This window comes from Canis aureus, chromosome 13 (assembly GCF_053574225.1).
Source record: "Canis aureus isolate CA01 chromosome 13, VMU_Caureus_v.1.0, whole genome shotgun sequence".
NCBI classification, from domain to species: Eukaryota; Metazoa; Chordata; class Mammalia; order Carnivora; family Canidae; genus Canis; species Canis aureus.
In genome coordinates, this window is record NC_135623.1 from 55,618,399 (window position 1) to 55,640,466 (window position 22,068).

Sequence of the window (22,068 nt, forward strand, 5' to 3'; positions counted from 1 at the left end):
ATGAGATGGTATCCATAGTATGTTGAATGTCATAGTACTGTACTCAGAACAGGATCTGATGTGTGCTGTACTGTTCTTTTTTGAGAGCAGTGTCATTTTGCTTCTGTCTCCTCAAACAATTTTAGATTTAAAACTGTGTAGAGTCACTATGTGTTTATATACGTGCGGTATGACTTTATTTTTTTTATTTGAGGTAGAAGTCTAATAATTGAACTTAAGATAACAGACACAGACTTGGATCTGATATAATAGGGCGGATTTCAATCAGTGAATTTGCTGAATGGACTTTTGTCCTTTTCAGTACAGATTTACATGCATACTCCTTTAAGTATTTTATCTTCCATAATCTTTTTTTTTTTAATTTATGATAGTCACACACAGAGAGAGAGAGAGAGAGAGAGGCAGAGACATAGGCAGAGGGAGAAGCAGGCTCCATGCACTGGGAGCCCGACGTGGGATTCGATCCTGGGTCTCCAGGATCGCGCCCTGGGCAAAGGCAGTCGCCAAACCGCTGCGCCACCCAGGGATCCCCTATCTTCCATAATCTTGAAGACATTATCACTGTTTCTCCAATACTTGTATTGCTGTACTTTTGTTTTAGCTCTCATCGTTATTGGAGTGAAGATAAACTATTCTTAATTGCGAAATATAGTCCATCATAGTCTCAAAAGCCTCAAATCATTTGGACTATTACATAATGTAAGTTCTATCTGAAAATGCCAACTCACTGGTATGGATGAGGGAAACCATTACTGTATAAATGTGAAGACATGAAAACTTGCTATGGAATAAAACTTTAAGAAGTATTTTTATCTGAAGCAACTCAAATTTTGACTCTAATGAGCAATGTTTTTCAGCTAACTTATCTGCTCTGTGGCACCACAAGGCATATTGTTAGTTGACTGGTACATTCTATTATTTTTTTCTATTCTTTAGAGGAAGGTGGAAATTTCCACCAAGATTCTTTTATTCTCCCTCTATTTATGGCAAAGGAAACTCATTCACCTTCATTCCCTAGGGCCGCTTCTTCTTTTCCTTGCAATCTGTATTCTGTTCTTTTTTCATTGAAAGCTTCCTTGGCATTCTATCTCAAGTTAAAAAGCCTCTTAGGTATTACCCAGGAAAACTGAAAACATGTTCACAGAAAGACTTCTATGCAAATGTTCTAGGGTAGCTTTATCCATAACAGCCAATGGGAGCCACTGGTGACTGAATGAACAAATTGTGATACATCTATACAACAGAATACAATGCAGCAATAACAACAACAACAAAAAAAAAAAAAAACTGAACTATAACATATGCAAGAACATGGAGGAATTTCAAATGCCATACAGTACACTACATATAAGAAGCTAGTCACAAAAGGATACCTACTGTATGATTCCATTTTTATTTGATATTCAAAAAAAGACAAAACGATAGAGACAGAAATTAGATCACTGGTTTCCAAAGGCTGAGAATGAGGGAAAGGACTGACTACAAAGAAGGCACAAGGGAACTTTTAGAGGTGACAGAAATATCCTACATCCTGATTTTAATGATGGCTACAAGACTATATACATCAAACTGTACCTTAAAAGGATAAATTTTATTCTATGGAAATGATACCTAAATAAAGCTAACTTTTAAAAAAATGGTAAGGGAGAAGATACTTGCAAATGACATATAAGATAAAAGACTAGTATCCAAGATCTATAAAGAACTTATTAAACTCAACACCAAAGAAACAAACAATCCAATCATGAAATGGGCAAAAGACATGAAGAGAAATCTCACAGAGGAAGACATAGACATGGCCAACAAGCACACGAGAAAATGCTCTGCATCACTTGCCATCAGGGAAATACAAATCAAAACCACAATGAGATACCACCTCACACCAGTGAGAATGGGGCAAATTAACAAGGCAGGAAACAACAAATGTTGGAGAGGATGTGGAGAAAGGGGAACCCTCTTGCACTGTTGGTGGGAATGTGAACTGATGCAGCTACTCTGGAAAACTGTGTGGAGGTTCCTCAAAGAGTTAAAAATAGATCTGCCCTACGACCCAGCAATTGCACTGTTGGGGATTTACCCCAAAGATACAGATGCAGTGAAATGCCGGGACACCTGCACCCCGATGTTTATAGCATTAATGTCCACAAGAGCCAAACTGTGGAAGGAGTCTCGTTGTCTATCAAAAGATGAATGGATAAAGAAGATGTGGTCTATGTATACAGTGGAATATTACTCAGCCATTAGAAACGACAAATACCCACCATTTGCTTCGACGTGGATGGAACTGGAGGGTATTATGCTGATTGAAATAAGTCAATCCTCAACATTATATGGTCTCATTCATTTGGGGAATGTAAAAAATAGTGAAAGGGAATAAAGGGGAAAGGAGAAAAAATGAGTGGGAAATATCAGAGAGGGAGACAGAACATGAGAGACACCTAACTCTGGGAAAGAAACAAGGGGTGGTGGAAAGGGAGGTGGGCGGGGGGTGGGGGTGACTGGGTGACGGGCACTGAGGGGGGCACTTGATGGGATGAGCACTGGGTGTTATGCTATATGTTGGCAAATTGAACTCCAATAATAAATGAATGAATGAATGAATGAATGAATGAATGAATGAATGAATGAATGGTAAGAGTATAGTCTCTGCCTTCAAGCTCATGGTCTAGTGAGATAAAAATATATTCACATAATAAAAAAAGAATGAGGTAAATGCTATAATAAGTTATAAACAAGTTCTGTGATGGATGGAGGAAGAGTAAAGTCTTAGAATCGAAAAAAGGGTTCTTAAAATACACAGTATCTAAATTATGTCTTAAAATATGAGCATGACTATGACAGAAAGAGAAGGAAGAAAAGTACCCAAGAAGAGAGAATAGCTGATAGAAAGCACAGAAGTTATAGAGGCAGGATCTATTAAAAGCATAAGAAAAAGTTCAGTATAGGCCTGAGTATAGTATACAGAGTGGCCATGATGACAGAAGAAAGAAAGGATAGGAAGAGAGGAGCCTCATACACCACACTGTGAGATGGTGTAGCAGAGGAAAAAGAACAGTTTTGAAAGGTGTTAACAATAATCCTAGGCAAGAGATTGGGGTCAGAATTAAGAAGCAGACTATTTGGTGACAGACTGGTTATGGGAATGAGAAAGAAAGATAAGTCAAGGTTAAAGTGACACCACTGAAATGAAGAATGCAAAAGGAAATACAGGGATTTTGTGTGTGTGTGCGTCTTAAAGATTTATCTATTTTAGAGAGAGAAGGAGGGACAGAGGGAGGGGAGGGACAGAGAACTCATGGCAGGGGAAAAAGCAAAGGGAGAAAGAATCTCAAGCAGACTCCATGCTGAGTGTGCAGCCTGACCTTGGGCTCAATCTCACAACCCTGAGATCATGATTTGAGCCAAAACCAAGAGTCAGAGGCTTAACTGACTGAGCCACCGAGGCGCTGGGGAAATACAGGTTTGTTTGATAATCTCAGTTGGAGAGAATCATCTGACTTCTGCTTTCCTATCTACCGATTAACTTATTTGCATGCCTTCTCTAACTAAAACTGAGTTTTATTATAAATTACATATTTTAACAACTTTATAAAATAACTGTAAGAAATAAAGGCAACCTAGCAAAACCTAACCAGAATCTTTAGGATGTCTTAGAAACAGCAGATAGAAAGAATGAAAGGAATGAAAATAGGAAAAACAAAAAAACTTACTAGGTTTAAATATTGGATAAACTTCTCAATTTACATACATGGTTCCAAATTTTTATTTGAAAATTATTTGAAATCTAGAATATATTTTCTCCAAAAAAAAAAAAAAAATGGGATATAAAGTAGAGCTGAATTACACAAGTGTTACATCAACCTGCTAAAGAACCAACCTCACCCAACAACCAAAGCACTACAATTAGGACAATAGGCTACTCTAAAGTTAGACGGTTTGGGATTCAATTTCTATCTCCTCTATTATTTACGGTGTGATCTTGGGCAAGTTAACTGTGCAAGTCGAAGACTCCTCACTTTTAAAATAGAGATGACAGAGGTGCCTGACTGGCTCAGTCAGTACAGCATGTGACTCTTGATCTCGGGTTGTGAGTTCAAGCCTCACGCTCGGTGTAGAGATTTACTTAAAAATAAAATCTTAAAAAAAAAAAAGATGGTATGAGCTACTTCAAAGAATTACTACAAGGATTAAAAGAGATAACCCACCTAAAGCAGTTAGCACATTCATTCAACCAACATGTATTTTTTTTTCAATTTTATTTATTTATTCATGGGGGGGGGGGCAGAGACAAAGGCAGAGGGAGAAGCAGGCTCCATGCAGGGGAGCCTGAATCAGGACTCGAACTCGGGAATCTGGGATCACGCCCTAAGCCAAAGGGAGGCGCTCAACCACTGAACCACCCAGGTGTCCCCAACCAACATGTATTTACTGAGTACCACCTATGTGTCAGGCACTAATTCTAAGCACTGGCAATGAAGCAGTAAACAAACAAAAAAAATTTGCTACTCTCATGGAGCTTATGTTCCTACATAAGGAACACGTAAAAATGTCTGATGATCCTCTCATTAGATGCAGAGAAAGCATTTGACAAAATACAGCATCCATTTCTGATCAAAACTCTTCAGAGTGTAGGGATAGAGGGAACATTCCTCAACATCTTAAAAGCCATCTAAAAAAGCCCACAGCAAATATCATTCTCAATGGGGAAGCACTGGGAGCCTTTCCCCTAAGATCAGGAACAAGACAGGGATGTCCACTCTCACCACTGCTATTCAACATAGTACTGGAAGTCCTAGCCTCAGCAATCAGACAACAAAAAGACATTAAAGGCATTCAAATTGGCAAAGAAGTCAAACTCTCTCTCTTCGCCGACGACATGATACTCTACATAGAAAACCCAAAAGTCTCCACCCCAAGATTGCTAGAACTCATACAGCAATTTGGTAGCGTTGCAGGATACAAAATCAATGCACAGAAATCAGTGGCATTTCTATACACTAACAATGAGACTGAAGAAAGAGAAATTAAGGAGTCAATCCCATTTACAATTGCACCCAAAAGCATAAGATACCTAGGAATAAACCTAACCAAAGATATAAAGGCTCTATACCCTAAAAACTATAAAACACTTCTGAAAGAAATTGAGGAAGACACAAAGAGATGGAAAAATATTCCATGCTCATGGATTGGCAGAATTAATATTGTGAAAATGTCAATGTTACCCAGGGCAATATACACGTTTAATGCAATCCCTATCAAAATACCATGGACTTTCTTCAGAGAGAACAAATTATTTTAAGATTTGTGTGGAATCAGAAAAAACCCCGAATAGCCAGGGGAATTTTAAAAAAGAAAACCATAGCTGGGGGCATCAGAATGCCAGATTTCAGGTTGTACTACAAAGCTGTGGTCATCAAGACAGTGTGGTACTGGCACAAAAACAGACACATAGATCAATGGAACAGAATAGAGAACCCAGAAGTGGACCCTGAACTTTATGGTCAACTAATATTCGATAAAGGAGGAAAGACTATCCATTGGAAGAAAGACAGTCTCTTCAATAAATGGTGCTGGGAAAATTGGACATCCACATGCAGAAGAATGAAACTAGACCACTCCCTTTCACCATACACAAAGATAAACTCAAAATGGATGAAAGATCTAAATGTGAGACAAGATTCCATCAAAATCCTAGAGAAGAACACAGGCAACACCCTTTTTGAACTCGGCCACAGTAACTTCTTGCAAGATACATCCACGAAGGAAAAAGAAACAAAAGCAAAAATGAACTATTGGGACTTCATCAAGATAAGAAGCTTTTGCACAGCAAAGGATACAGTCAACAAAACTAAAAGACAACCTACAGGATGGGAGAAGATATTTGCAAATGACATATCAGATAAAGGGTTAGTTTCCAAGATCTATAAAGAACTTATTAAACTCAACACCAAAGAAACAAACAATCCAATCATGAAATGGGCAAAAGACATGAAGAGAAATCTCACAGAGGAAGACATAGACATAGCCAACAAGCACACGAGAAAATGCTCTGCATCACTTGCCATCAGGGAAATACAAATCAAAACCACAATGAGATACCACCTCACACCAGTGAGAATGGGGCAAATTAACAAGGCAGGAAACCACAAATGTTGGAGAGGATGTGGAGAAAAGTGAACCCTCTTGCACTGTTGGTGGGAATGTGAACTGGCGCAGCCACTCTGGAAAACTGTGTGGAGGTTCCTCAAAGAGTTAAAAATAGACCTGCCCTACGACCCAGTAATTGCACTGTTGGGGATTTACCCCAAAGATACAGATGCAATGAAATGCCGGGACACCTGCACCCCGATGTTTATAGCAGCAATGGCCACAATAGCCAAACTGTGGAAGGAGCCCCAGTGTCCATCGAAAGATGAGTGGATAAAGATGTGGTTTATGTATACAATGGAATATTACTCAGCTATTAGAAATGACAAATACCCACCATTTGCTTCAACGTGGATGGAACTGGAGGGTATTATGCTGAGTGAAGTAAGTCAGTCGGAGAAGGACAAACAGTGTATGTTCTCATTCATTTGGGGAATATAAATAATAGTGAAAGGGAATATAAGGGAAGGGAGAAGAAATGTGTGGGAAATATCAGAAAGGGAGACAGAACGTAAAGACTGCTAACTCTGGGAAACGAACTAGGGTTGGTAGAAGGGGAGGAGAGCGGGGGGTGGGAGTGAATGGGTGACGGGCACTGGGGGTTATTCTGTATGTTGGTAAATTGAACACCAATAAAAAATAAATTAAAAAAAAAGAAGAAGAAAAAGGAATGAGGTCAGATTTCTGGGCACTAAACATTAGTTAGGTCATGTATTTTTTCAGTGCTAGGTGATGTGTATCAAATCTTCGATTTGATATCAAAATATCTAGATTCCTTTGGACACATAAAAGAGTGCCACAGACTTCTATTTTATTAAAATATACCAGCACTGTCAAATATTAAAATACATGAGAAATTCTGTTCTCTGTAGACCTTCAAATTGGTCTTGGAAAACATGAGGTGTTAACATTGTAAAAAAAAAAGAAAATGTCTGATGAAGATAAATGCTATGAAAAATAAAGTAGGATACAAAAGACAAAGAGTGACGACAAAGAGTGACAAGAAGATGGGGTACTAGTTTGGCAGTAGGAAAGGCCCTCTAATGAGGAAACATCTGAACAGAGACCTGCCCGGCTCAATTAGAAGAGCATGCAACTCTTGATCTTGGAATTTTGAGTTTGAGCCCCACGTTGGGTGTGGAGATTGCTTAAAAATGAAATTAGGGCAGCCCAGGTGGCTCAGCGGTTTAGCGCCGCCTTCCTCCCACAGTGTGATCCTGGAGACATGGGATGGAGTCCTACATCGGGCTCCCTTTGTGGAGCCTGCTTCTCCCTCTGCCTGTGTCTCTGCCACTCTGTGTCTCTCAAGAATAAATAAATAAAATCTTTAAAAATAAATAAATAAATAAATAAATAAATAAATAAATAAATAAATAAATAAGTAAATAAAAATAAATTTAAAAAAAAAAAAAAAAAGAGTAGAGCATGACAGAAACAAACATCGAGGGATCCCTGGGTGGCGCAGCGGTTTGGCGCCTGCCTTTGGCCCAGGGCACGATCCTGGAGACCGGGGATCGAGTCCCACATCGGGCTCCCGGTGCATGGAGCCTGCTTCTCCCTCTGCCTGTGTCTCTGCCTCTCTCTCTCTCTCTCTGTGACTATAATAAATAAATTAAAAAAAAAAAAAAAAAGAAACAAACATCGATTCGGCCAGGAAGAGTACATTTTAAACCCAGATCTCAAACTATACCCACAAATTAAAAAAATAAAATAAATAAAAATAAAAAAACTATACCCACAAATAAAAGCCATACAATGCAAGCTCAAATGTTTTTTACAAAATCACAATAAAGAAACAGTCCCCACCAATGAGCAGAACAAGTCTTACAGAAAGAGAATCCCCCAAACAACAAAGAAAATAAAAATGATCAGATACACAATCCTGAAATGTTAAAGAAAGTAAGATCAAAAGTAGGACTCAGGAGGGTGCCTGGGTGGCTCAATCAGTTAAGCATGTGCCTTTGGCTCAGGTCAGTGTCCTGGCATCCAGCCCCACATCAGGCTCCCTGCTCAATGTAGACTCTGTTCCTCCATCTCCCTCTGCCCATACCCCCTGCTCATGCTCTGTCTCTCTCTCTCTCAAACAAATAAATAAATTCTTAAAAAAAAAAAATTAGGACTCAGGAAGAAAAACTATAAACTATGAATATGAAAAATTCAAGATTTGAAATTTATAATTTACATATAACTTATTGGGATCCCTGGGTGGCGCAGAGGTTTGGCGCCTGCCTGTGGCCCAGGGCGCGATCCTGGAGACCCAGGATCAAATCCCACGTCGGGCTCCTGGCACATGGACCCTGCTTCTCCCTCTGCCTGTGTCTCTGCCTCTCTCTCTCTCTCTATGTGACTATCATAAATAAATAAAAATTTAAAAAAATACATATAATTTATTGATATTTATAATATAATTAGATATTTGAGAGGAAATCTTTCTAGGCAGAGGGAAAAACTAAAGCAGAGGGGCTACTGCCTCCAGAACTGAATAAGCAAGGAGGCAGAGTGGAAAGAAATGAGGGCAAAGGTTAATACTTAATAGGTCACACAATAATTTCTACAGAAAAAATGTAGCTAATAATCATTTATTCTTTCCCATTTAAGCATCAAATATAGCAGCCAGAGCAGAGCTCCAAAAAGGTTTAGAAGGGAATCAAAGAGTAATTGCTTTTTACGAAATGGAAACAGTCTTAAGTAGTAATCCTGGTGCCAATGAAGAAATCTGGGTCTTGTGTGAACAAGATAGAGAAAAAGGAAAAAGGAAAACTATCCCTAAGTGATTCAGAAGATGAGTAGCTGGAGGCAACAATGATCAAAAGAAAAAAAGGATCCAGTTGGAATTGCCATTTCAAAGGGGGCATTTCAAATTTGAGTATTAATTAGTAATCAGGACATCCTTTCAGGATTCAAAAATTTCACAAGTGAAGTCAATATTTACATTCTATAGCAGTGAGAATTTAAAACAAAACTCTCAGAGACGTGCCAAATTTTTCCATTTTAACTTTAATGCTCAACTTTTTCCAAATCTTTTCAAGAGATAGTAGTAAGCAGCAAAGTTATTAATTTTTCTTTTCTTTCAGGGCCTGATCCTGGAGTTCAGGGATCGAGTCCCACATCAGACTCCCTGCATGGAGCCTGCTTCTCCCTCTGCCTCTCTCTCTCTGTCTCTCATGAATAAATAAATAAAATCTTTAAAAAAAAAAAAAAAAAAAGAACTTTGCTCAACTGAATCTTTTTTTTTAATATCGCACTTAAATAAATCAATAGAACAGACTCTACTTGTCTGAAACTAGGCTCCTGAAAAATTAGCTCACAATCCAGGATTACATAACACCCTTGTAAACAACACCCCCCCAGAGATAAAATATACCTACTAGACAACAAAAACAGAATAACTAAAGATATAAAAGAACAAGAGAGAAGAAAAAAATAGAAGATTCTATTTTTAAAACAATACAAATTTGAGTAACTTCTAAAAGTATAGTCCATAAAAAGAAAAACTCAAAAGAACAGGTTAGATTACAGATTCAATGGAAATTAAGAAGAAACCAGAAAAAAGATATGAATCACAAGAAAGATCGAAAATATGAAAGATTGAGACATGAAGGACAGAATGGAAAAAAACATGTCACATATTAGAAATTACAAAATACAAATAAATAAAATGAATGGGGTGCCTAGGTGCTCAGTCGGTTAAGTGAACTGCCTTTGGCTCAGGTCATGATCCTACCATCCTGGGATTAAGCCCCACGTCAGGCACCCTGCTCAGAGGGGAATCTACTTCACCTTCTCCCTCTGACCCCTTCCCCTGCTTGTGCTCTCCCTTGTACTCTCTCTCAAATGAATAAATAAGAAATCTTAAAAAAAAAAAAAAAATGGGTAAAATGAAGAAAAGCCATTATTCATGGGAATTCTCCAGAAAAACACATTTAAGAAGCACAACCACCCATAGATAAGTTATGGTAAAACTACAGAACCTCAAAACCAAAGAAAAAAATCTTAAAAGCAACCACAGAAACTGATTAGCTATAAAGTTAAGTAATTAAAACTGTAACAGGGACAACTTCAATAAGAGACTAGAGAGGAAACACAATCTTCAAAATATTAAGAGAAAATTATCATCAACTAGAATTCTATATCCAGCTAAACTAGATTCAAGAGCAAGGGAAATATGAAGAAATTTCTAAACAAATACTGAGTTTACCACTCAAAGACCCTCACTAAAAGAACTACAGGGCACTTAGATAACTCGTTCAGTTAAGCACCTGACTCTTGATCTTGGCCAGGTCATCATCTCTGGGATGCAAGACTGAGCCCCACAATGCACTCTATGCTGGGTCTGAAGCCTGCTTAAGATTCTCTCTCCCCCTCTTCCTCTGTCACTCCCCCTGCTTGCACTCTCTTCCTTGCTCTCTCTCAAAAAAATAAAATCTTTTTAAAAAGTGAATTAAAAATAAGAATGTGGATTTTTTTTAATTTTCTTTTAATTTCATTTAAGTAAACTCTAGTCCTAAAGTGGGGCTTGAATTCATGACTGAGATCAAGAACAAGCCATGTGCCCCAAGAGAGTGGGGCTTTTTGGTGACTATATACTGATCACAGTGAGTATATTAATAGGATATAATAATGCTTTTGGTAATCAGTTGCAGAAGGTAATACCAGTTGTTGTCTTAGTTATTTGTCAGGATTAATGTTCATATGACTTTTTCTTAAAATTGATTTGTTTTCATAATAGATTTACTGTATAAAGTACCATATATTCAAATTTATGGGACAAGATTATCCTTTCTTCCTATAAAGTATAAATTTAAGTAGAGTTTATTTAGCATTTAAATTTTCAAATAAGACATTTAAGAAGTCAAAGAATCAATTTTACATGCTGCTATTTTGGCTAGACCTATCTCGTATGATTTAATAAAATGATATTGTTCCCTTTTATGAAATGTATTATGTTTTTTTAATGGGATTAATTCATTCATTCAATGAATACTTGTGGAGCAGAAATGGTGTGCCAGGCATGGGTGTCAGGTAGATGCGGAGAATAAAACAGTGAATAAGAGGTACAGACTTTGTCTTCATGGAGTTTAAACTGTCAATTCTTTACCCTCTAGGTACCCCATTTCTTTAACTATACTTCTATCCTTTTATTTATTCATTTATTTATCATTTTAAGTCTAATTTAGTTTATTAGATTTTCTGATACTTTACAAGTATACCCCATTCTTATTCCTGTCTGTTGAAAGTGAATCATCCTTGTGACATTTAAATATTGACTACATTGATTACATTATTAGATGATGATGATGTCTGTCCTATATATTCGACTAAGACTTCTTCCCCCCCACCCCCCATCTAAAACTTCCGGGAGTACAATCTAATGGCTATACAGAAGTGAAATACAATGTGGTATTTAATTTCTGATCTTATAACCAACCTTATATGAAATGAGGTGGGGGGGGATACCATGTGGATGAATTTTTAATGTCCTTTATTATTGTGCCAGTACATTCCTATTCGGATTGTTTTTACATATAACTAAATTGCGGGGCACTTGGCTTATTTAGGTGGCAGAGCATGTGACTCTTGATCTTGGGGTTGTAGGTTTGAGCCCCACGTTAAGTGTAGAGATTACTTCTTTAAAATCATAAAAAAAAAAAAAAACTAAACTTGAACTTTTAACTTTTTAGTGGTAATTAACAGTACAATGATTGTGATTTGTGATTTGGTCTTTTCTGCGATAATTCTGGGTAATTAATTTAAATATTGGTGTTTGGGAATATGATTTGGGATAGTGAATATTTCTTTACTCCTGTCTTCTACATCTTCAGTATACTGCACCCGTTCAGTACTCAACACTTTTTTTCCTGTATAGTTACAGTAGCTTACCTGCTGGTATTTCTGCTTCTTTGGTGTCTTCTTCTAAATACTCTCCACAACTCCTGCAGTATTTTGTGTAAAGTTAAAATCTGACCGTTTGATTTTCCTTTCAAAATCTTTCTATAGTTAGTTTCTCATTCTTTTCTGGGTAAAGGCCAAGTTCCTTAACATGACAGATAACTAACCTGGATCTTGGTTTATCTCTTGCCATTCCCTTCCCCAAACTTTGTACAGTATTGAACTTTGAGGCTCTTAGAGTGTCTGCTCCCAAGTGACATGTCACTTCCATTCATATTTCATGGATCAAGGGAAATCATACGGCCATGCTTGAGTTTATCACAGAATGCTTGACTTTCACAGGATGAAACAACTTGTAGTCAGAGACACTGAATATTGGAAAACAGGAATATTTCTTCATATTTCTTAGATTTACTGATGTTTACTATGTGGTTGGCTCATATGTATGTCTTGCATTTCACTCTATTTCTTGGTTCTACTTCTGAAGTATATCCCTTAGTAGTTTATTTTTTTTATTTTTTGAGGATGGAGTCTTCTAGCATGTGACGATGTTTGACATGATTGGTCATTTTCTCTGTCCTCAGACTCTTTTCTGCCTGACTTCTGTGCCCCAGCCCTCCTGGTGCTCCTCCTTTCCCCCTGGCCACTCCTTCATGCCCACTACCTGGCTTCTAAGTGCTGCTCTTCACCAGCTCTCACTCTGGTCATCACCTTCGCACTTGTGCTACACAAGGGTAGCATCCAAGCGCCCCAAAAATCCACTTTCTTATAGGATTGATATAGAAGGTCATTTCAATTCTGGAAGCTAAGCTTTTTTATTTGAGGGTCACCTGGGTGGCTCAGATGCTGGTTGAGCATCTGCCTTTGGCTCAGGTCGTGATCCCAAGGTCCTGGGATGGAGTCCTGCATCAGGCTCCCCACAGGGAGACTATTTCTCCTTCTGCCTATGTCTGTGCCTGTCTCTGTCTCTGATGAATAAATATTTTTTAATCACATTCAAAAAATAAAAAATTAAAATCTTAAAAAAAAAAAGATTTTTTTTTTATTTGAGAGAGATAGAGTGCATGAGAGAGAGAGTACACGAGAGCAAGAGAAAACATGAGCAGGGGAAGGGGCTGAGGGAAAGGGAGAAGTAGGCTCCCTGATGAGCAGAGAGTCCAAGGAGACACAGGTTCAATTCCAGGACCCTGGGATCATTACCTGAACCAAAGGCTGATGCTTAACTGACTGAGCCACGCAGGCACCCCTAAGCTAATTAAATCTTAACCATGAAAGTAAAGAAGCAAATTCCACTATCTTGTATAATGTTTAACTATGTCATTAATTCCATCCAATTTAAAAATCACATTCAAGGGACACCTGGGTGGCTCAATGGTTGAGCATCTGCCTTTGGCTCAGGGCAGGATCTTGGGATCTAAGATCGAGTCCCACATTGGGCTCCCTGCAGGGAGCCTGCTTCTCCCTCTGCCTATGTCTCAGCCTCTCTCTCTGTGTCTCTCATGAATAAATAAATAAATATTTTTTAATCACATTCAAAAAATAAAAAATAAAAATAAAAATCATATTCACTAAAACCTCTCTTTTCCTAACATGCATTTTAGGTATTTAAATGGGGGGGGGGGGAGGAATAACCCTACCTTTCATAAGGCAAATCTTGACTATATTAGGCAGCTCATAAACAATCTACTTTCCCAGAGTTACTATTCAAATATAAAATTGAAAGATGCCTTAAGCCACTTTTTTACATTTAAGGGTTTTTGTAGTTATAGACCATGTATGGCCTAGTGGTTAACAGTTGAGGTTGTGGACTCCCTGGACTTGAATCTCAGCAATGACTTAAGCAAGCTACATATACTCTGCCTCAGTTTCACCATTTATAAAATGAATATTATAATAGCACAGTATCTTCTATGCAACTTATATCTTTGCCTTGAATTACAGAGTAGAATAATGTAGGAATAGTGTGGATATGATCCTGGTTCATACATAATTTTTTCCAAAAGAATTAAAAAGAATAAATTGGCAATACGCAAAGATTTTATGAAAAACCTAAAAATCTGCAGAACTGCTTTCCTTTAATGCAAATAGTACCTGGGTTAATGACTCCAAGAACTAGTATGCTTTTTCTACAATGTTAAATATCCAACAATCTGCAAATACGAATGAAAAACCACAAAAACATTCCTCACTGTATTAAAACAATGAATTAATGAGGAAAGCTACACCGTGGATCACATATTTAATACTGATAAAAATGTTGTCTATCAGAACTAAAATAACCAAGCCTACATATCAATGAAGGAAGCATGAGCTCCAGGGTTACTACCACAAAGTGAATGTGATGCTAACATGAAAATACTAGTAGAGATTTAACCTTGATAGTATTTTCATCCAGGATTATTATTGATTTTGTTAGTATTCTGGTCACAAGGTGCCACAGGTTTTGAATGGCCCACCCCAATCCTATTTTCCCCCCATAAATCCTGTTTCTTAGTCTGCTTTTGCAAAAACACAAGGCATTTTGGTAGAAACACCTATGTAAATTGTATGAATTGGGTTAATACACACATCAAACAGAGCCTGGCACGCTCAGTAAGTCTTAGATATTGCTATGATAAAGCAAAAAAAATTTAATTTCAAACTCAAAAGCCTATCACAGTTATCAATGTATGTTTCCCCTACCTCAAGAGCCAGAGATCATCTTACCAACACTGAAAATAAAAACTGAACCCAAAAAGTCTTTGAAATAGATTAAGAACTGTAAATCCACCTAATGTTTTAGTAAACTGACAAAATCACCCACTCACACTTCTGGCCACTGGCACTACTTTGCCTATCCACTCATGACTGCAACAAGGAAAATTATCTAAAAATGCTATGGATTTTGTGTCTGCTTAATGCCTATCAATTTCATAGCAATTTGATGTAAGAAAATGAGTTAGTGATAACAATATTAATCATTTTACAATACCTTTATATAATTTTCTGTAATAAGTAATAGTTTTTCTCCATTTTAGATACCAATGAGCCTCTAAAATGCATGCTTACTTTGTTTCTAGAAAGTTACTTTAAGTAATTTCTACACCCAATGTGGGGCCCAAACTCACAACCCCAAGATCAAGAATCATAAGCTCAAGGTGCCTGAGTGGCCCAGTGGGTTAAGTATCTGCCTTCAGATCAGGTCATGATACCAGGATCATGCCCCACATGGGGCTCCCTGCCTCAGGAGAGAGTCTGCTTCTCCCTCTTCCTCTTGCCCCTTTTCTCCACTTGTGTTCTCTCTCTCTCTCTCTCTCTCAAATAAATAAATAAAAGTCTTTTTAAAAAAGAAAAAAAAAAAGAAAAAAAGAATCGCAAGCTCTTCCAATTGAGCCTGCCAGGCACCCCTAGATTTGTTGACACCAATTTGAAACTGATTGACTATCATATTATTATCAGGACTTTTTTTTAAGTTTCATGTATTAACATAAAACCAACACTTTTTTAAAAATGATTTATGTTAAAATCTTTTTAACATAAAGCTGTCCCAACAGCTTTTAAGCCAAAGACTCACTAGTAAGACTCACTGCATACAAGTAAGTTTCTGAGTATATATCCCATTACATGAAATAATACTAGAGAAAAGGAAAAAACTAAGAGGTTATAAGAGACTATTCTGAAAATAACAAAATTTGTTCCTTAGTGATAAAACAGATATTGAAGTAACTCAAATACAAATGTATTTATAAGCTCTGAGACAGAATTATTTTTATTCAAGATATTGAAGCCCAAAGATCATAAAGACTAGTTTCAACTAGATACTGTAATATGGGATTTAAGATAACATATTTGTATTGGGTGCCTGGGTTGCTCAGTCCATTAAGCATTCAACTCTTGATTTTTGGCTCAGGTCATGATCTGAGTGGTGAAATCCAGAGTCTGCTTGGCATTCCCCGCCTCTCCCTCAGCCCCTCTACCCACTCACTGGTGCCCTAAAATTAATTAAATTAAAACTTTAAAAAGATAACATATTTGTACTACTTTCTCAGTTTTTTCACTAGAAACAACAAAATCCAAACACCTCATTAGAGGACTGATAATTTAAAATTCTCATTGCTTTGTAAGATTTACTATAGTTTATAAATAAAAATATCGCACCACAATTAAGCTATTATTCATTGAACAAAGATCTTATTAGGCAAAAAGAGTATCTTTTTCAGTTCCCAAGCTGATTTACTTCTAACAAAACATAATTGAGGGACTCCTGGGTGGCTCAGCGGTTTAGAGCCTGCCTTCGGCCCAGAGCGTGATCCTGGAATTCCGGGATCAAGACGCACATCGGGCTCCCTGCGAGGAGCCTGCTTCTCCCTCTGCTTATGTCTCTGCCTCTCTGTACATGTGTCTCTCATGAATAAATAAATAAAATCTTTAAAAAGAAAAAACAAAAACATAACTGAGACCTCATCAGTTTTCATCTTTCTCAAAATATATATGGAAAATCCAGCCCCTCACCTCTAAAACTGCAATTTTTATAGGACATAAATTACTAAAAGACTTATAACTCTGGTCAAAAGAAGCCTGAGAAATAAATGTAAACACCCAGGTGCGGTTTCTAACAAAAATTAGAACACGAACTTCAGATAGTTACATAATCTTAGAAGTCTTTTGGTGTACAATTTCCTACCTAAAGAGTCTGCTCTACAAAATCCCCAATATGCAGTCTTTCACAACCTCTATTAACAAGAAATTCTGCACTTCACACAACACATCTCAGTCACATGTATTACTCTTGGACAAATCCAATTAAATCTCTGTGAAGAATCAGAAAAGATACACAAAGACACACAAAACATCTTAAAAATCTAAAACTAGTAGTGTTTTATGAAATTAGTTTAGCAAATTAGAAAGAATTCATGTAATCTCTATTTTTTATTGTTTCCTTCTTCTGCTTTTTACTTTATATATTGTCCCAACAGCTTTTAAGCCAAAGACTCACTAGTAAGACTCAATGCATACAAGTTTCTGAGTATATATCCCATTACATGAAATAATACTAGAGAAAAGGAAAACACTAAGAGGTTATAACAGACTATTCTGAAAAGCAAGTTAACAAAATTTGTTAACTTACAGATATTGAAGTAACTCAAAACTGTACAAAGAAAAATGCAATCTACATAAAAAGTAACTTCATAATAGAAAATAGTAAAAGAAATATGGATTAAGTTCTGAACAACACATCTTTTTCAGAAAAGAATAAAATTAGGCTAATGACTGTAATTTATTAAATGATAAGATTGGGATATTTCCACTTAATTTAACAAACTTTTTTTTTAACAAACATTTTTGAATATCAAACACTGTAAAAAGTTCTAAAGTATAAAGATAAATAAAACAATTTATTATCTAAGTACTATAAAACAAATGCACTCTGGATATTTTTCCTTCACATATACAGAAACTATTAAAAATATTTTAAAGGATTTATGTGTGGAAAGAGATACCTTATAATATAAAAATTAAATATGCTAGATAAGTTTAGCTAGGTCAGTATGAAAAACAAAAGCTTTCTTTTTCTATTAATTCACAAACAAAAGAAAAATTCTGTTTTTCAGTTTTCCGAATTACTTCTCAGTTTAAAGTGGACCAATTTAAATGGAAACAAAACTGTATACCTGCAGGGACCTAAATGACTAATTCCATCACCTCCAAGAAACTATAAAGGTTTTAAAATTCATCAATTTACCTAAGTTCCTTTTAATTACCAACATTAATAAACAATATCCACTCATGATCTATATAAATGTTATATACTTTGAACCATTTATTCCATTTCTAGAAATTTCAATGCACAAAGCTGCCTAAAGAAGTATTTTGATAGCAAAAAAAAAAAAACTTTTAATTCAAATAATTCATCTCCTCATACACTGAAAATATAAAACATTCATTAATTAAGAAAGACCTTGATAAATGGGAAGACAGTCCCTATTCACGGAATGGAAAACTCAATATTCCTCAAAGTTACCGATAGATTCAACAACTCCCCGTCAAAATCCCAGCTTGCTTTTTCACAGAAACTGATAAACTAATCAGACAATTAATATGTAAATGCAAAGAACAGAGAATAGCCAAAATAACCTTGAAAAAAGAAGAATAAAGTAAAAGGACATACATCTCTATTTCAATACTTACTACAAAGCTTTAGTAATTAAGACAGTGGGGCAGTAGTAAAGAACAGACATATCAAAGGAACTTACACTTATGGTCAACTGATTTTTGACAAAGGTGCAAAGATAATTCAGTGGGAAAGAATACCCATTTCAACAAAGAGCAGTAACATCTATATACAAAAAGATGAATTTAGACCCTATCTTATCATTCTATCACATCATACAAAAATCAACTCAAAATGGGGGCACCTGGATAGCTCAGTCAGAAGAGCATGAGACTCTTGATCCTGGGATCATGAATTCAAGCCCCATGCTGGGTGTAGAAATTACTTAAATTCTTTTTTAATAAATTAACTCAAAATGAATCACAGGCCTAAATGCAAGAGCTAAAACTATGAAACATCTTGAACACAGGATGTAAATGTTCTAAAATTAGATTGTGGTAATGCCTGCGCAGCTCTGTAAACTTAATAAAAATCACTAAATTGCATACTTAAAACAAGTGATTTTCTACGGTACGTAAATTTCAGCAAAGGTGTTTAAAAGCAAGTCATTTCTAAAAAATCACAATGGCTATTAAGTATATTTCAAAAGAACTACATAATATATTGCAGAGCCAATAAGGCTAGTAATAGCTATACAGCAATAAAAAATAAGGTTGGTATATGATGACTTATCTAAAACTACAAATATTAAAATAATATCAATACTTATAATAGCAATGTGCCACATGTTATTTTAAGTGCTTTACAAGTATTTATTCATTTAATCCTGGCTACAGTGTAGTTTCCCTATTGTACAGAGGAAAAACTATGGCACAAAGGGTTTTTAAAAACTTGCTCAAAATCACAATAGGATATTGAGTTAATGAATGAATTTTTTCTCTTTAAACAAACATATTACTATTATATTATCATGCATTTGGAAAGAATAGTGGACATCGTTGCTTGTTTATCCAACTATCCATTTATCCTTTCATTTTTTTTTTTTTTTAAGATTTTGAGAGAGAAAGAACGTGTGCACACAAGCAGGAAAGAGGCAGGAGAGAGAGAGAGAGAGAATCCCAAGCAGGCTCTACATCCAGCATGGAGCCCAACACATGATTGGAGCCCAGGATCCCAAGATCCAGAACCTGAGCCAAAATCAGACACCTAACCAACTGAGCCACCCAGGCACCCCTACCCTTCCATTTCTTATTTGAAATTCTTCCAAATTTTCATTTGTGTATCCACCTCTCCCCAGAGAGGCCATACACTTCAAAGAAAATTAACCCTATCCTGGCCTAGGTTTGCTTAAGCCAATCAACCATTTCAATAGCCACAGTCACTAGTTCAGTAATCCAGTCAGGACTCTTATCTGGAATGTTAGGACAGTGAGGCTCTGTCTCCCAAGAGATGTGAACAAAAATATATATGGCCCCAACCATCACTGGCAGCCATCCTACAATCGTGAGAAGAACAGCAACAGACTGAAGAAAGCAGAACAGAAACAGAAAGAAACTGATCTTTAACATTACTGTGTAACTGTCAGTCTTGTCCTACCTTTGGACTTGGAGACTATAAATCCTTTTTATTGTGTTTAAAACCAGCTCAAGTTTTCTATTACCTATAACATGATGTACAAATTCATGGGGGTTGGGGGAACACATTAACAAGCATCTTGTGTCATTATCTAATAAACGTTCATATAAAGGCTTGAAAAATAACTCCCTCAAATTTTATAGGTTTCTATAATATTTAATTGGACATTTTAAAATGTTATTTAAAATCTAAATTTCCAATTCTTCCTGAAAAATCAAAAGGTATGAGAGACTATTGGGCCCCTATTACCACAGTCCAACAACCAACCAGAATGGAATAGAAGCTGCCCCTTTAAGTCTACAAGTATACCCCTCTGCACACAGTCAATACTAACAGAGCCTCTATGTGACATTCTCAGCTCCTGGAGGTATTAAAAGTTTGTACCATTAATATCTTTAGCAAGACCTATACCAAATGACATATAATGAGTCATGAAAAGTTACATTCTATCTTCTAAGCTTTAACATTTTAATGAAAATCATATACTTTTTAAACAAATTTCATTAAAACATGTATTTGTCACTAGCCCATGGGAAACAATATCCTTGAACTGAATACTTTTAAAGACCTGATAGAAACCTTAAACTCAGCAAGTTCCTGAAAACATGCCAATACATTAATTACTCTGGGTCCAAACGTCTTGACAAATTATTTTAGCATACAGATAAAAACAAAATGAAATGGTTTTAAGTTGCAACAAGAAAAATGTAAAAGTTGACTAAAAGTTTGAAACACTTGAATTCACTTGTACTATTAATCAAAACTTACCCATAAAACAGATTTGCAAAAGAAATTATAAAAACAGTGGTAAATTTCAAAGGCATTTTGATCAAGTTACAATAAGGCCAAGCTACATTAGCAAAGTTAGGACACAGTACTTTGTAAAGATCTCTGAATGTATGGCTCTATTACTAATTTGGACAACTCCAAGGGAAGGGAAGTTGTTTAATTTTAACAGCACAAATATTATTAAAGTAGCTAATATGTAATCAGTAAAAAAGCAACAGTAGGACATAATCTGGCATTTAACAAAATGCCAGAAAAAGTTATGATAGCTATAAATGTTAAACTTACTAATGAAAACTCCAGTGAAGATAGGATAAAGGAGGAACACACAAAGATTCAGTGAAATTGGTAATATACTGATTAAGTTAGATGGAAGATTTACAGAGCTTATTACTTACACATATGACATATTCTGTCTGTATTCTATTTTTCACAATTTTATAAATTTTAACACAATATAAAAAATGTTAATGATAAGCTTTCTACATCCAAATGCCAAGTAAAAAAAAAAAAAACAACTGAATGACCAGAAAAACGTTTTTGCTTTTAAGCAGTTTTTTACTTTTTAAAGCAGTTTTGTGAAAGCTATTTGAATGTTAGAGGAAGAAATGAGGGTGGTAGAGTCAGTTAAGCCTCTGACTCTTGATTCAGGTCAGGTCATGACCTCAGGGTCATGAGATCCATCTCCACATCTGACTCTGGGCTCAGGGTGAAGTCTGCTTAAGATTCTCTCCCTCTCCCTCTGACTCTGCCCCTCCCAATCCCCCCAACTCACGCTCTCTCTTAAAGAAAAAAAAAAAGAAAAGAAAAAGAAATGAATTCTTCTGATGGAGATTTATTTCATCATTAATATTTAGTAGGACCAGTGTTTTTTGTATCCTCATATTGAGGAAAGTTACGCCTGAGCTATAAATACCTGCTGAGAGAAGCAAACAATTCTATATCAACTCAAGAGAAAGATGTACCCCTGGAAAGGTTGCCATTCTAAGAATCACCAAATTACAGGCAATCTATTCAACCTTTCAGTGTCTCAGTCTCCTCATCTATAAAATGAAATATATATTAAACAGTTGTTGAAAGGGGAATTTAAAAACATGTAAAGCATTTGGCCCATTGCCTGGCACATAGTAAATACAAGTCACAACCTCTATAAAATCATGATTATTAATGTCATTTCCTTCTTTGAGCAGAATTAAGATCAAAGCTAATAACTATCAGGAAATATTTAGGTGATGTAGTACTAAAAATGTTGAGATGGACTGGCTTATCAAATTCCCAAAATTTCAGTTCTCAAGATTTTCTAAAGACCAGCCAAGACGCTACATATCCATGAAAGAACATGAGAAGTATTTTAAGGGAGGAACTAATCTAATCCCGTGCTCTGCATGAGCAGAGAATGACAGTAAAGAGGTATAACTGAACAGATTTTCCCTCTCCTTTTTACTGGACACCTATTACTATGAAAACAGGTAGCTGTGCAGGATGTAACCGATAATCTTATATCCCTACCAGGCCTACAA

At 36.2% G+C, this 22,068-nt stretch overlaps 1 protein-coding gene across 9 annotated transcripts in view; it reads right to left on the bottom strand.

Moving 5' to 3' along the window:
- Nucleotides 1-22,068, bottom strand: part of LRBA (LPS responsive beige-like anchor protein) — a 721,151-nt gene that overhangs the window by 696,190 nt on the left and 2,893 nt on the right. The gene's annotated exons all lie outside the window — the stretch shown is intronic.